Source organism: Hyperoodon ampullatus, assembly GCF_949752795.1.
Source record: "Hyperoodon ampullatus genome assembly, chromosome: 3".
Taxonomy (NCBI): Eukaryota; Metazoa; Chordata; class Mammalia; order Artiodactyla; family Ziphiidae; genus Hyperoodon; species Hyperoodon ampullatus.
In genome coordinates this window covers 146363912-146374658 of record NC_136916.1, presented here as the reverse complement: position 1 = coordinate 146374658, position 10747 = coordinate 146363912, and the positions used below count along the sequence as shown (strand labels likewise).

Genomic DNA, 10747 nt, shown 5'->3' with positions numbered 1-10747 from the left:
GGATCTATACAAAGGAATAAAGAACAATGGAAATGGTACCTAGTAGGTAAATATATAAGATATTTTATTATTTAAATATATTTTAAAGACAATTGGCTGCTTAAACAAAACTTTATTGTGTGATTCATAACATGTATAACATGTATAAGTAAAATATATGACAACTACTATACAGCTACTGTAACATTCTTATACTATATGTGAAGTGGCATAATAGCAGTTAAAGATAGGCTGTGATAAGTTAAAGATATACACTATAAATTCCAAAACAACTAAATAAAATTATAGCTAACAAGACAATCAAGGATGTAAAATGGAATCATAAAAATACTTAATCCAAAGGAAGACAGGATACAAGGTTAATGTATGAAAGTCAATTGCTTCCTTACATACCAGCAATGAACAATTAGAATTTGAAATTAGAAACACAACACCATTTATCTTGGCACAGAGAGAGAGAGAGAGAGAGAAATACTTAGGTGTAAACCTAACAAAGTATATACAAATCTATAGGAGGAAACTATAAAACTCTGATGAAAGAACTCAAAGAAGATCTAAATAAATGGAGAGATATTCCGTGGATAGGAAGACCCAATATTCTCAAAATGTTGATTCTTCCCAACTTGATCTATAGATTCAATGCAATCCCAATCAAAATCCCAATAAATTACTTAATGGATATGGACAAACTGATTCTAAAGCTTATATGGAAAGGCAAAAGACCCACAGTAGCCCACACAATATTGAAGAAAAACAAAGATGGAGGACTGAAACTACCCGACTTCAAGACTTACTATAAAGCTACAGTAATCTAGGGAGTGTGCTTTCAGTGAAAGAACGGATAACTAGATCAATAGAAAAGAGTAGAGAGTTCATAACTCACATATAGTTAACTGAGTTTTGACAAAGGAGCCAAAGGCAATTCAATGTAGAAGGATCGTCTTTTTAACAAATGGTGCTGGAACAACTGGACATCCACATTAAAAAAACAAAAAATAAGTTAGACACTTACCTTACACCATTCACAAAAATTAACTCAAAATGGATGATAGAACTAAATATAAAACACAAAACTATAAAACTCCAGACAATAACATAGGAGAAAAGCTAGGTGACTTGGGGCGTGGCCATGAGTTTCTGGATATAACAGCAAAAGCACTCTCCATGAAAGAAAAAATTGTCAAGCTGGACTTCATTAAAATTAAAAACTTCTCAGCAAAAGACACTGTTAAGAGAATGAAAAGACAAGCCACAGACTGAAAGAAAATCTGCAAAACATGTACTGGATACAGGACTTGTATCCAAAATATACAAGGGACTCAAGGGACTCTAAAAACTCTTACACAATCTGATTTAAAAATGGGTAAAAGATCTTAATAGACATCTCACCAAATAAGACATACACATGACAAATAAGTATTTTAAAAGATGCTCAACCTCATATGTCATTAGGGACTTGAAAATTAAAATAATAATGAGATACCACTAAACATCTATTAGAATGGCTAAGATTCAAAGCACCAACATTATTAAATGCCGGCAAGCATGTGGAACAACAGGAACTCTACTTCATTGCTGGGGAAATGCAAAAGGGTACAGCCACTTTGGAAGACAGTTTGTTTCTTAGAAAGCTAAACATGCACCATCCCATAATCTAGCCATTCTACTCTCAGGTATTTATCCATGAAAAAAGAAAGCATACCTCTATTCAATGACTTGTAGTCAAATGTTCATAGTGGCTTTATTTATAATATTCATAAACTGGAGAGAACCAAAAATATCCATCAATAGGTGACTGGATAAGTAAATTGTGTTATATGCATACAATGGAATACTACTTAACAATAAAAACAAATAAAATAATGATAGATGCAACACCACGGATGAATCTCAAAATAATTGAGCTGAGTGAAAAAGCTAGACCAAAGAGAGTTTACCCTGTATGATTCTATTTATATAAGACTCTAAAAAATGCAAACTAATCTATAGTGACAAAAACAGATGAGTGGTTTGCTTGAGGAGGGTAAGGTGGGGAAGGATGGGAGAGATGGATTAAAACAGCTACATGGAAACTTCTGGGGATGATGGACATGTTCATTATCTTGATTGTGGTGATGACTTCATGGGTGTATACATATGTTAAAACTTACCAAATTGTATTAAATATGTGCTCTTTATTGGATGTCAATTATGACTCAATAAAGCTGTTAAAAATTTTTAAAGCTCCCATTTTTAGTAACCTGTTTGACTCTTTAGTCACAGTAATTCCTTCCTGTTGTGTTGTCTTTCTCCACAATAGTCAGTTGTTTAAAATATAAAGAACTTCCTCATTCACCATTCAATAAAAAATATTTAATGAAAACCTAATGTATGTAAGTCAGTGGGCTGGGCAATTGAAGGGGATACAATTGGACAATACAGGGATAGATGTCAGGTGACAAGGGATAAGCAATACTGATGATGATGAAGTGTAGTTAATTTTACCAGAGTATAAAAAGCCTCAGAGAATGATTAAACAGGAAGGTAAATTTTAGGTCACGAAGAACTCTTCCAGAAAGTCTTAAAAAAATAGTAAGGTTAATATGTCAGAATTTCACGAATACAGAAGTCAAACACAAGTTCTTAAAGTTAAATTCTTTTATAATCTTCTCATTTATTAAACTGCAATATATTAAATCTCAAGGAAAGCACATAAAATTAGGGAGGAGCTAATTCTAAACAGTGGATTATAGGACACATTTACTCATAGTATGTCTTCTGTGTGAAAATTATGGAAACAATTTAGTCCCAGTACCATCTAATTGAACCACTTCTCCTGAGTTTATAGACTTCAGTTGATTGTTCTAAAATTTATCAGCTTTGGCACTCTTCCCTCAAGGGCCAGGAATCTCTGGCTGTTATGCCTCAAGTGGAATAAGTCTCCTGGAGAAATTCTTTTGCTACCACAACTATTTCAGTGTGGTTCTAAGTGGTGAGTCCCAACGCTTGCCAAATTCCTCTGGTTTGATCCCATCTGGATGAACCCAAAATACAGCAAAATAGCACCTTCTACTTCCTGGTCATATTCAATTATCCAATATTCCTCCAAACTCACGCCCACTTTTATCTTTAAGAAACTGCTGGCCTAAGGCTCTTAACCTAATATATAACAGTGGGTAGGAACAGGCACAAGGAATATCCATTCCACTCTCCACCACTGCTGCACTCTTTAACTTTCACCTTACTGAAAAAGCGACCAAGGAAAGAAAAGTCTATGTATCTAACCATAGTTATGGACCAAATTACATGAACTTGAAAGTGCCTTAGCAATTAAGGGTTCCATATGGAGGAAAGCACATAGTGCCTCTTTCTAGTTGCACTTAACTTCTGTCTAAAATCTAAGCCAAAGCTCTTTCTCCCAAGCCCTCTCTTTATTAGAGAAGCAAAATTCTTTCTGTCTAGTTTCTCAAGGTCCTTCCATCCACTTCCATCCACTTTAAGCTTAAGTGCATTCCAGTCAGCCAACATCTATGCAATCTGAGAGGCCCACAACTGAAATTCCCCTGAATCACTCCTTCTGAAGCTTCCAAACTTTCTTTTGTTGCCTCTGGCCTTCGCTAATTCAATCTTAGCTTTTGTTTCCTAACTCATTCCTCCTCCCCATGCTACTGGGTTCAACAACATAGTTCTACTTCCTTTTAACAGAACAATCTTGGGCCCTTTTATGATGAACACAAGATAACTTCAACCTATACTCCAAACAGGTACATATAATTTCACATCGAAGCTGTTCATCACAGAATAACAGAATAACACTAAATATCTCAAGCTTCTCAAAAATATGAATTTAACATTCTATGTAGATTATATTCTAGATTTATATCCTAGTGTTTAGCTAAATGAAAACCAGGGGCCAAACCTAAGTATACTCCAGATGTCTTCCTAGGGCGAGTTCAACATGTACAAAAATTTTTGGACAAGATACACTGCAGCTAAGTACAGATGAAAGCTATAAAGAAAAGGGAAATGCATGAATCACTGTCATGGTATAAATAACTTTCAGGAATTCATTTCCGGACAACTCACTCCATTCATATTTTAATGCTAAATTTAGGAGAATACTATTGAACAAGAACTGCTCAGAATAGCTAATTATAAAATACCTTTTTTTTTTCTTTTCTTTTTTGCGGTACGCGGGCCCTCTCACTGTTATGGCCTCTCCCGTTGCGGAGCACAGGCTCCGGACGCGCAGGCTCAGCGGCCACGGCTCACGGGCCCAGCCGCTCCGTGGCACGTGGGATCTTCCCAGACTGGGGCACGAACCCGTGTCCCCTGAATTGGCAGGTGGACTCTCAACCACTGCGCCACCAGGGAAGCCCGAAAATACCTATGTATTTTAAATTATTATTTATATATGTGAGATAATGTTTCCTATGATCAGTAGATTTTTTATAATAATAATAATAATTTGTTGAACACAATATGTATAACAGGCACATTATACAGATCATATAGTGCAATACTCATAATAACCCTAAAGTATTATTATTATTATTCCCATATTACAGAGGAAGAAACAGAGTCCCTAAGAGCTTTAGTTACTTGCCCAATTTACCCTGCCAGTAGGTGGCAGAACAAGATATTCAAACCCAAATCTCTCTGGCTCCAAAACCTCTGCCCTTTCCAGTAAGATACACTTCCTGCCTGTTGAAGTAGCTATTATTAGTCTAGTGCTTTGGAAAATTCCTGACACATGGAGTCTGGAGTAGTATAGTGGAAAAACACTTGTGAGCCTAAGCTCTGGCAGGTATGTGACCTTGGCCTAATCCTGTTACTTTTGTAGGCTCTTTTTTCATCTATAAAATGAAGCTTGGGTAGTTAACATCTAAGGACCCTTCCAGTACTAATGCTTTATAAAACTATGATTCTATGAATTATAGACAATGCAAAAAATGTGGACTGGGAGAAAGGATGAGTGACAGAAGGGTTAACTGGGCATTAGAAACAATATAGCCAAGTAAGTCCAGGATTGAGATAAAACAGGCAGAACTGAAAGAAAAAATGGCTTTGTAGTATTATATTCCCAACATGAATAAAAAGACTTTATATAGTACCTATAAAGTTAAACAGGATCCTATCACCAAAGAATTTTATCAAATAGACTCGCCTATTTGAATTTAACATCAATTAAAATTTAAATTCTTTGAAATAAAATACAAAATTCATACAGATAGGAGAAACCATCAGACAAACCCAAACACAGACACACTTTGAGGTTTTTTTCACCAGGCCCTGAGAACTATGTGAGGTTCCTCTTATATAAACAGGAGTGTGTCGTGCCACAACTACTGAAGCCCACGCACCTAGAGCCCATGCTCTGCAACAAGAGAAGCCACCGCAATGAGAAGCCCGCGCACTGCAACAAAGAGTAGCTCCCACTTGCTGCAACTAGAGAAAGCCCGTGTGCAGCAACGAAGACCCAACGCAGCCAAAAACAAACATAGATAAATAAATAAATTTATTTTAAAAACCAAAGGAAAACAGGAGTGTGGGCTGGCACTGCTAGGTATAAGGCAAGATAGTTGATGCAGTTTCCAGAAAGAGGGGCAGAGAACAACCCACTGTACCTAAAAAGGCTCTCTTCATCAGCCAAAAACAATGGCTGGGTGGGAGTTTTGTTCTGCTTTCAATATTCAGGCCAGCAAGGTCAGTCTGTGCACACTGGAATGATTTAAAACCTTCATAATAACATGGCTTCTCCTTATATTCAGCCAAGATTCTTCAAGCAGATTTCCTGATTCTTGCTCAGCTTTCTAATATGATGAGAACCAAGTGTCTCTTTGTTCGGTTACCATCGCTAAGAGCCAATACGAGATGTATGCAGACAAGCTCCATGGGAAAACCTCACAAGCCAGAGGTGAAAGGACACCACAGCTAGCTCTCCAACTAGAGGCCGGATGGACAGCGAATGACCAAGAGCTCTCTGGGCCTTGGGAGACCTAATGGCTTGGGATATACTGTCAGAGATGAGAAGGAGTCAAGTTTCTAGGCTTGTAAGCTCTGGTTATCTATCTTAAGCTCTCCCAATAGATAAATACGTTTTATGTGGAAGAAAGAAAAAAAAGAAGATGAGCAGCCTGGCAAAAGAACCTAAGACAAACCAAATCTTCCACAGGACGCTCTCAGACTAAAAGGCTGAGGAATGTAGAGCGGGGAAAAACTCCCCAAAGAGGGAGGAGAGGGAAAAAAATTAAAGCCATCAGTTCTGACATTTGCCAAGGAAGGAGAGTGAGAACACTCCTCAAACTGCCTATAAACCAGGTAAAAGTGACTGTTGGTTCAGACAGAGTCCACACACCCTAACAACGCCCCACCGCCAAGGCCACCACCCCTGGGCCTCCACTGAAAATTGCTGCTTTCCAAAGCCCGGAAAGCAACAGGCAGAATATAGTGACAGCTGGAAGGAAGAGGATCAGGCGAGGACTTGGCATAAATAGGAGTGCAGCCAAAATGCACAAATATGAAGGGAGAGCGACAATTTTCCTGTGTGGTTTGTGTGTGTGGTATGGGGGTAGTTCAAAATAAGAGTGAGCCAAAGTTTTGGCCTTGATTGCCTGGAGGCTTTGGCAGTCTCAGCCTTTCTCATGGCAGACGGGCCAGGAAATGAAGCTTTCAGCTGTCTGCTTCAATGTTCTCCTCACTGTCACCATTTTCGTGTTCAGCCCCTGGCTCATTTGCATTTTCTTCTTCTTTTGGGGATTAGCGCATACGGGCAGACAAAATCCATTCTGGTTACTCAAGACTGTCATTTCCTCCTACACCTTACTTGTCAACTAAGAATGTCAAGAACATGAAATCCTGACAGTACAAAACAAACTATAGAATTAGATGATCTGCAAGGGGCCTTTCAGACCTTCTAATCCAGCTTGATTTTACAGATGGGGAAACTTAAGAGTAGCAAAGGGAAGTAAGGTGATCTGCTGAAATCATACTAATATTTAGAGAGTAGCAAAGTCAGGACAAATATCCAGCTCTCCCATTCCCATCCAGCCAGTGCCCTGTCCAAAAAAATCAGTGTTCCTTTAGGACTCTATCTCAGACAAAATACTACTATTCCCCCACTGAACCCTTTTTAAATGAGGACTTGATAAGAATTGCCACGTATTCTCTCTGGTTTCCTGATCAAACATTCACACATAAGTTTGGTAAATAATTATCCAAAGTGTTAGGTCTTAAGGAAAAGAAAGAGACTTGGGGACTCATATAACTAACAGCACTCACAGAAAAGACTCAACCTAAACCAAGCAGAATGCTTTTATTTCCTTTGTTTTAGGAGACAGATCCAAAAAAAGAAACAAATGGGACCTAATTAAACTTAAAAGCTTTTGCACAGCAAAGGAAACCATCAACAAAACAAAAAGAGAACCTACTGAATGGGAGAAATTATTTGAAAATGATATGACTGATAAGGGATTAATATCCAACATATATAAACAGCTCACACAACTCAACATAAAAAAAAAACAACCCATACAACCCAATTTAAAAACGGGCAGAAGACCTGAATAGACATTTTTCTGAAGAGGAAATGCAGGTGGCCAAGAGGCACATGAAAAGATGGCCAACACTGTTAATCATCAGGGAAATGCAAATCAAAACCACAGTGAGTTATCCCTCACAACTGTAAGAATGGCCATCATCAAAAAGAACACAAGGAACAAACGTTGGTGAGGATGCAGAGAAAAGGGACCCCTCCTACACTGTTGGTGGGAATGTAAATTGGTGTAGCCACTATGGAAAACAGAATGGAAGTTTCTCAAAAAACTAAAAATAGAACAACCATATGACCCAGCAATTCCACTCCTGGGTATATATCTGAAAACAAAACAAACAAACAAACAAACAAAAATCCCACTAATTCGAAAAAATACATGCACCTCAATGTTCATAGTAGCATTATTTACAATTGCCAAGATATGGAAGCAACCTAAGTGTCCATCAAACAGATGAGTGGATAAAGAAGATGTGGTATGTATGTGTGTGTGTGTATACATATATATATATATACACATATATATATACATATATATATATATAATGGAATTTTTCCCTTTTTGCTAAAAGAAATAATTTCTGATATTGAGAAATATCACATTCTCAGAAAAAGGTAACCAACCTTTAAGGGCTTAAAAGATTCCTACTCTGAAAAGGAGTTTATGAGTGTGGAGAGATAGGTGGAAATATGGCCCCTTGGCATCCACAGGGCATTGGCTCCAGGACACCCCGCATAGACAGCAAAATCCTCGGATGCTCAAGTCCCCTACATAAAATGCCCCAGTACAGTCGGCTCTCCGTATCCACAGGTTCCACATCCACGGATACGCAGGGCCCACTGTATATTGGTTTATACGTAAGGTCATAACAAAGCAATCTCAAATTGTGGTTTCTTCCACTAAAAATTTTCTTTTCGGTACTATGGAAATCATGTTAAAATATGACATTAAAAAGTGAAAACAAAAATACCTCACCTCCCTTTGCTGCATCTACTGCAAGAATGAAGACAGTTCTCAACAATCAGACTGTCGACATTCTGGAAATGTCAACATCACCCTGAAGGGATGCATAGTTACTGTGAAGGGCCCCAGAGGAACCCGGCGGAGGGACTTCAATCACATCAATGTAGATCTCAGTCTCCTTGGAAGGAAAAAGAGAGGCTCTGGGTTGACATACAGTGGGGAAACAAAGGACTGGCCACGATGGGCACTATCTGTAGTTGTGTAAAGAACATGAGCAAGGGCGTTACACTGGGGGTCATTACAAGGTAAAGTCTATGTGTGCTCACCTCCCCATCAATATCCTCATTCAGAATAGGTCTCTCTTTGAACTCTAAAATGTCCTGGGTGGAAAAAACATCCACAGGGTACCTCAAGCCCAGAAAGATGAGTTAATTCTTGAAGGAAACCATATTGAACTTGTGTCAAATTCAGCTGCTTCGATTTAGCAAGTCACAATAGTTAAAAATATCAGAAAAATTGGGGGAATGATATCTATGTCTTTTAAAAAGGAATAGTTCAGCAGACTGATGAATAACATCTAAAAGTTGTCCAGCTATGGAAACAAGATGTTGGATAATTCCTAAGACCTGTTTGTGATATTTTAAAGATGCAATAAATACCCTCTATTTTGGGAAGGGGGGTGGGGCACTGGACACTTCACTAACTAGTTAAATTAGCTAACTTTTCCTTCCTTCTATACATTTTCATTTAAGAGATTCTCTAGTGCTTACCCTTTACCAAGTACTATTCAATTCTGGGAATAAGGAAATTAAAGACAGTACTTCTGTCACACAGGCATGCAAAGTTAACTGGGGGAAACCAAAATGTCAATGGCATGACCAGAGTAGCACTTCCAGTAATAAAGGTTACTTAGAAAGCACATGGGAGGGGTACCAGGCCAGCGTGGGAAGTTCCAGGAAGGCTAATTGAAGAAGGTGACACCTGAGATGAGGATAAAGAAGAATTGGTAGGTTAAAAAAATAAAAGTAATGAGTTCTTGTATTATTCTTCATGGTTTTTTTTTTAAATCTAACATTCTTGTTTCATATGAGAATTTGATCTATTACATAAGACTTTGGAAGGAAAAAAATGATATCATTATTGTTATGTCAAAATATCAATAATACAGGCTTCCCTGGTGGCGCAGTGGTTGAGAGTCCGCCTGCCGATGCAGGGGACACAGGTTCGTGCCCCGGTCCGGGAAGATCCCACATGCCGCGGAGCGGCTGGGCCCGTGAGCCATGGCCGCTGAGCCTGCGCTTCCGGAGCCTGTGCTCCGCAACAGGAGAGGCCACAACAGTGAGAGGCCCGCGTACCGCAAAAAAAAAAAAAAAAAAAATCAATAATACTATTTAACAAAAAGTACTGGAACACATTAAATATCAAAAGACAAAGACACACACAAAAAACCCCAAACATGCAACAGTGTATATCAACTATACCTCGATTAAAAAAAAAACAGTAATGTTAATGTAACACCCAAACATGAGAGAATGTGGTAACTTTTCAGAGCTGTCACAGGAGCTCATCTATGCATATTTATAAAGAGCACTAACTGTGGGCAAGGCATTCTGCTGGGTGCTGTAGTAGATGAGATAATGAATAAAGATGGTCTCTCTCACAGGGAATTTATCACCTCAATTTACCAGCATGTTCCTTCAGGAGAGAGAAAGGTCTAGAGCAGCAGTTCTCAAACCTTTCCCACCTGGGACCAATTTATACTCTTAAAAACTATTATGGACTCATAGAGCTTTTATTTATGAGGGATATGTTGACCATATCAGAAGTTAAAACTGATGATCCCAAACTCCCATTCCTTCCTTTCCCTACCCCATCCCTCCTTGGCAACCACAAGTCTGTTATCTATATCTGTGAGTCTGTTTTTGTTTCCTAGATATGTTGATTTGCATCGTATTTTGGAGTCCATATATAACTGATATCATATGGTATTTGTCTTTCTCTTTCCGATTTACTTCACTTAGTATGATAATCTCTAGTTTGGGATTAGCAGATGCAAGCTAATATATATAGTATGGATAAACAACAAGGTCCTACTCTATAGCACAGAGAACTATATTCAATATTCTGTGACAAACCATAATGGAAAAGAATATGAAAAAGAATATATATATGTGTGTATGTATAATGACTCACTTTGCTGCACAGAAGAAATTAAAACAACACTGTAAATCAATTATGCTTCAATAAAATTT

General features: G+C 38.1%; 1 pseudogene across 1 annotated transcript; it reads left to right on the top strand.

Moving 5' to 3' along the window:
- Positions 1 to 8533: 8533 nt before the first annotated feature.
- On the top strand, positions 8534 to 9049 carry LOC307050843 (large ribosomal subunit protein uL6-like; annotated as a pseudogene). The gene has a single exon. The product of its transcript is annotated as a large ribosomal subunit protein uL6-like (transcript).
- Positions 9050 to 10747: the final 1698 nt, after the last annotated feature.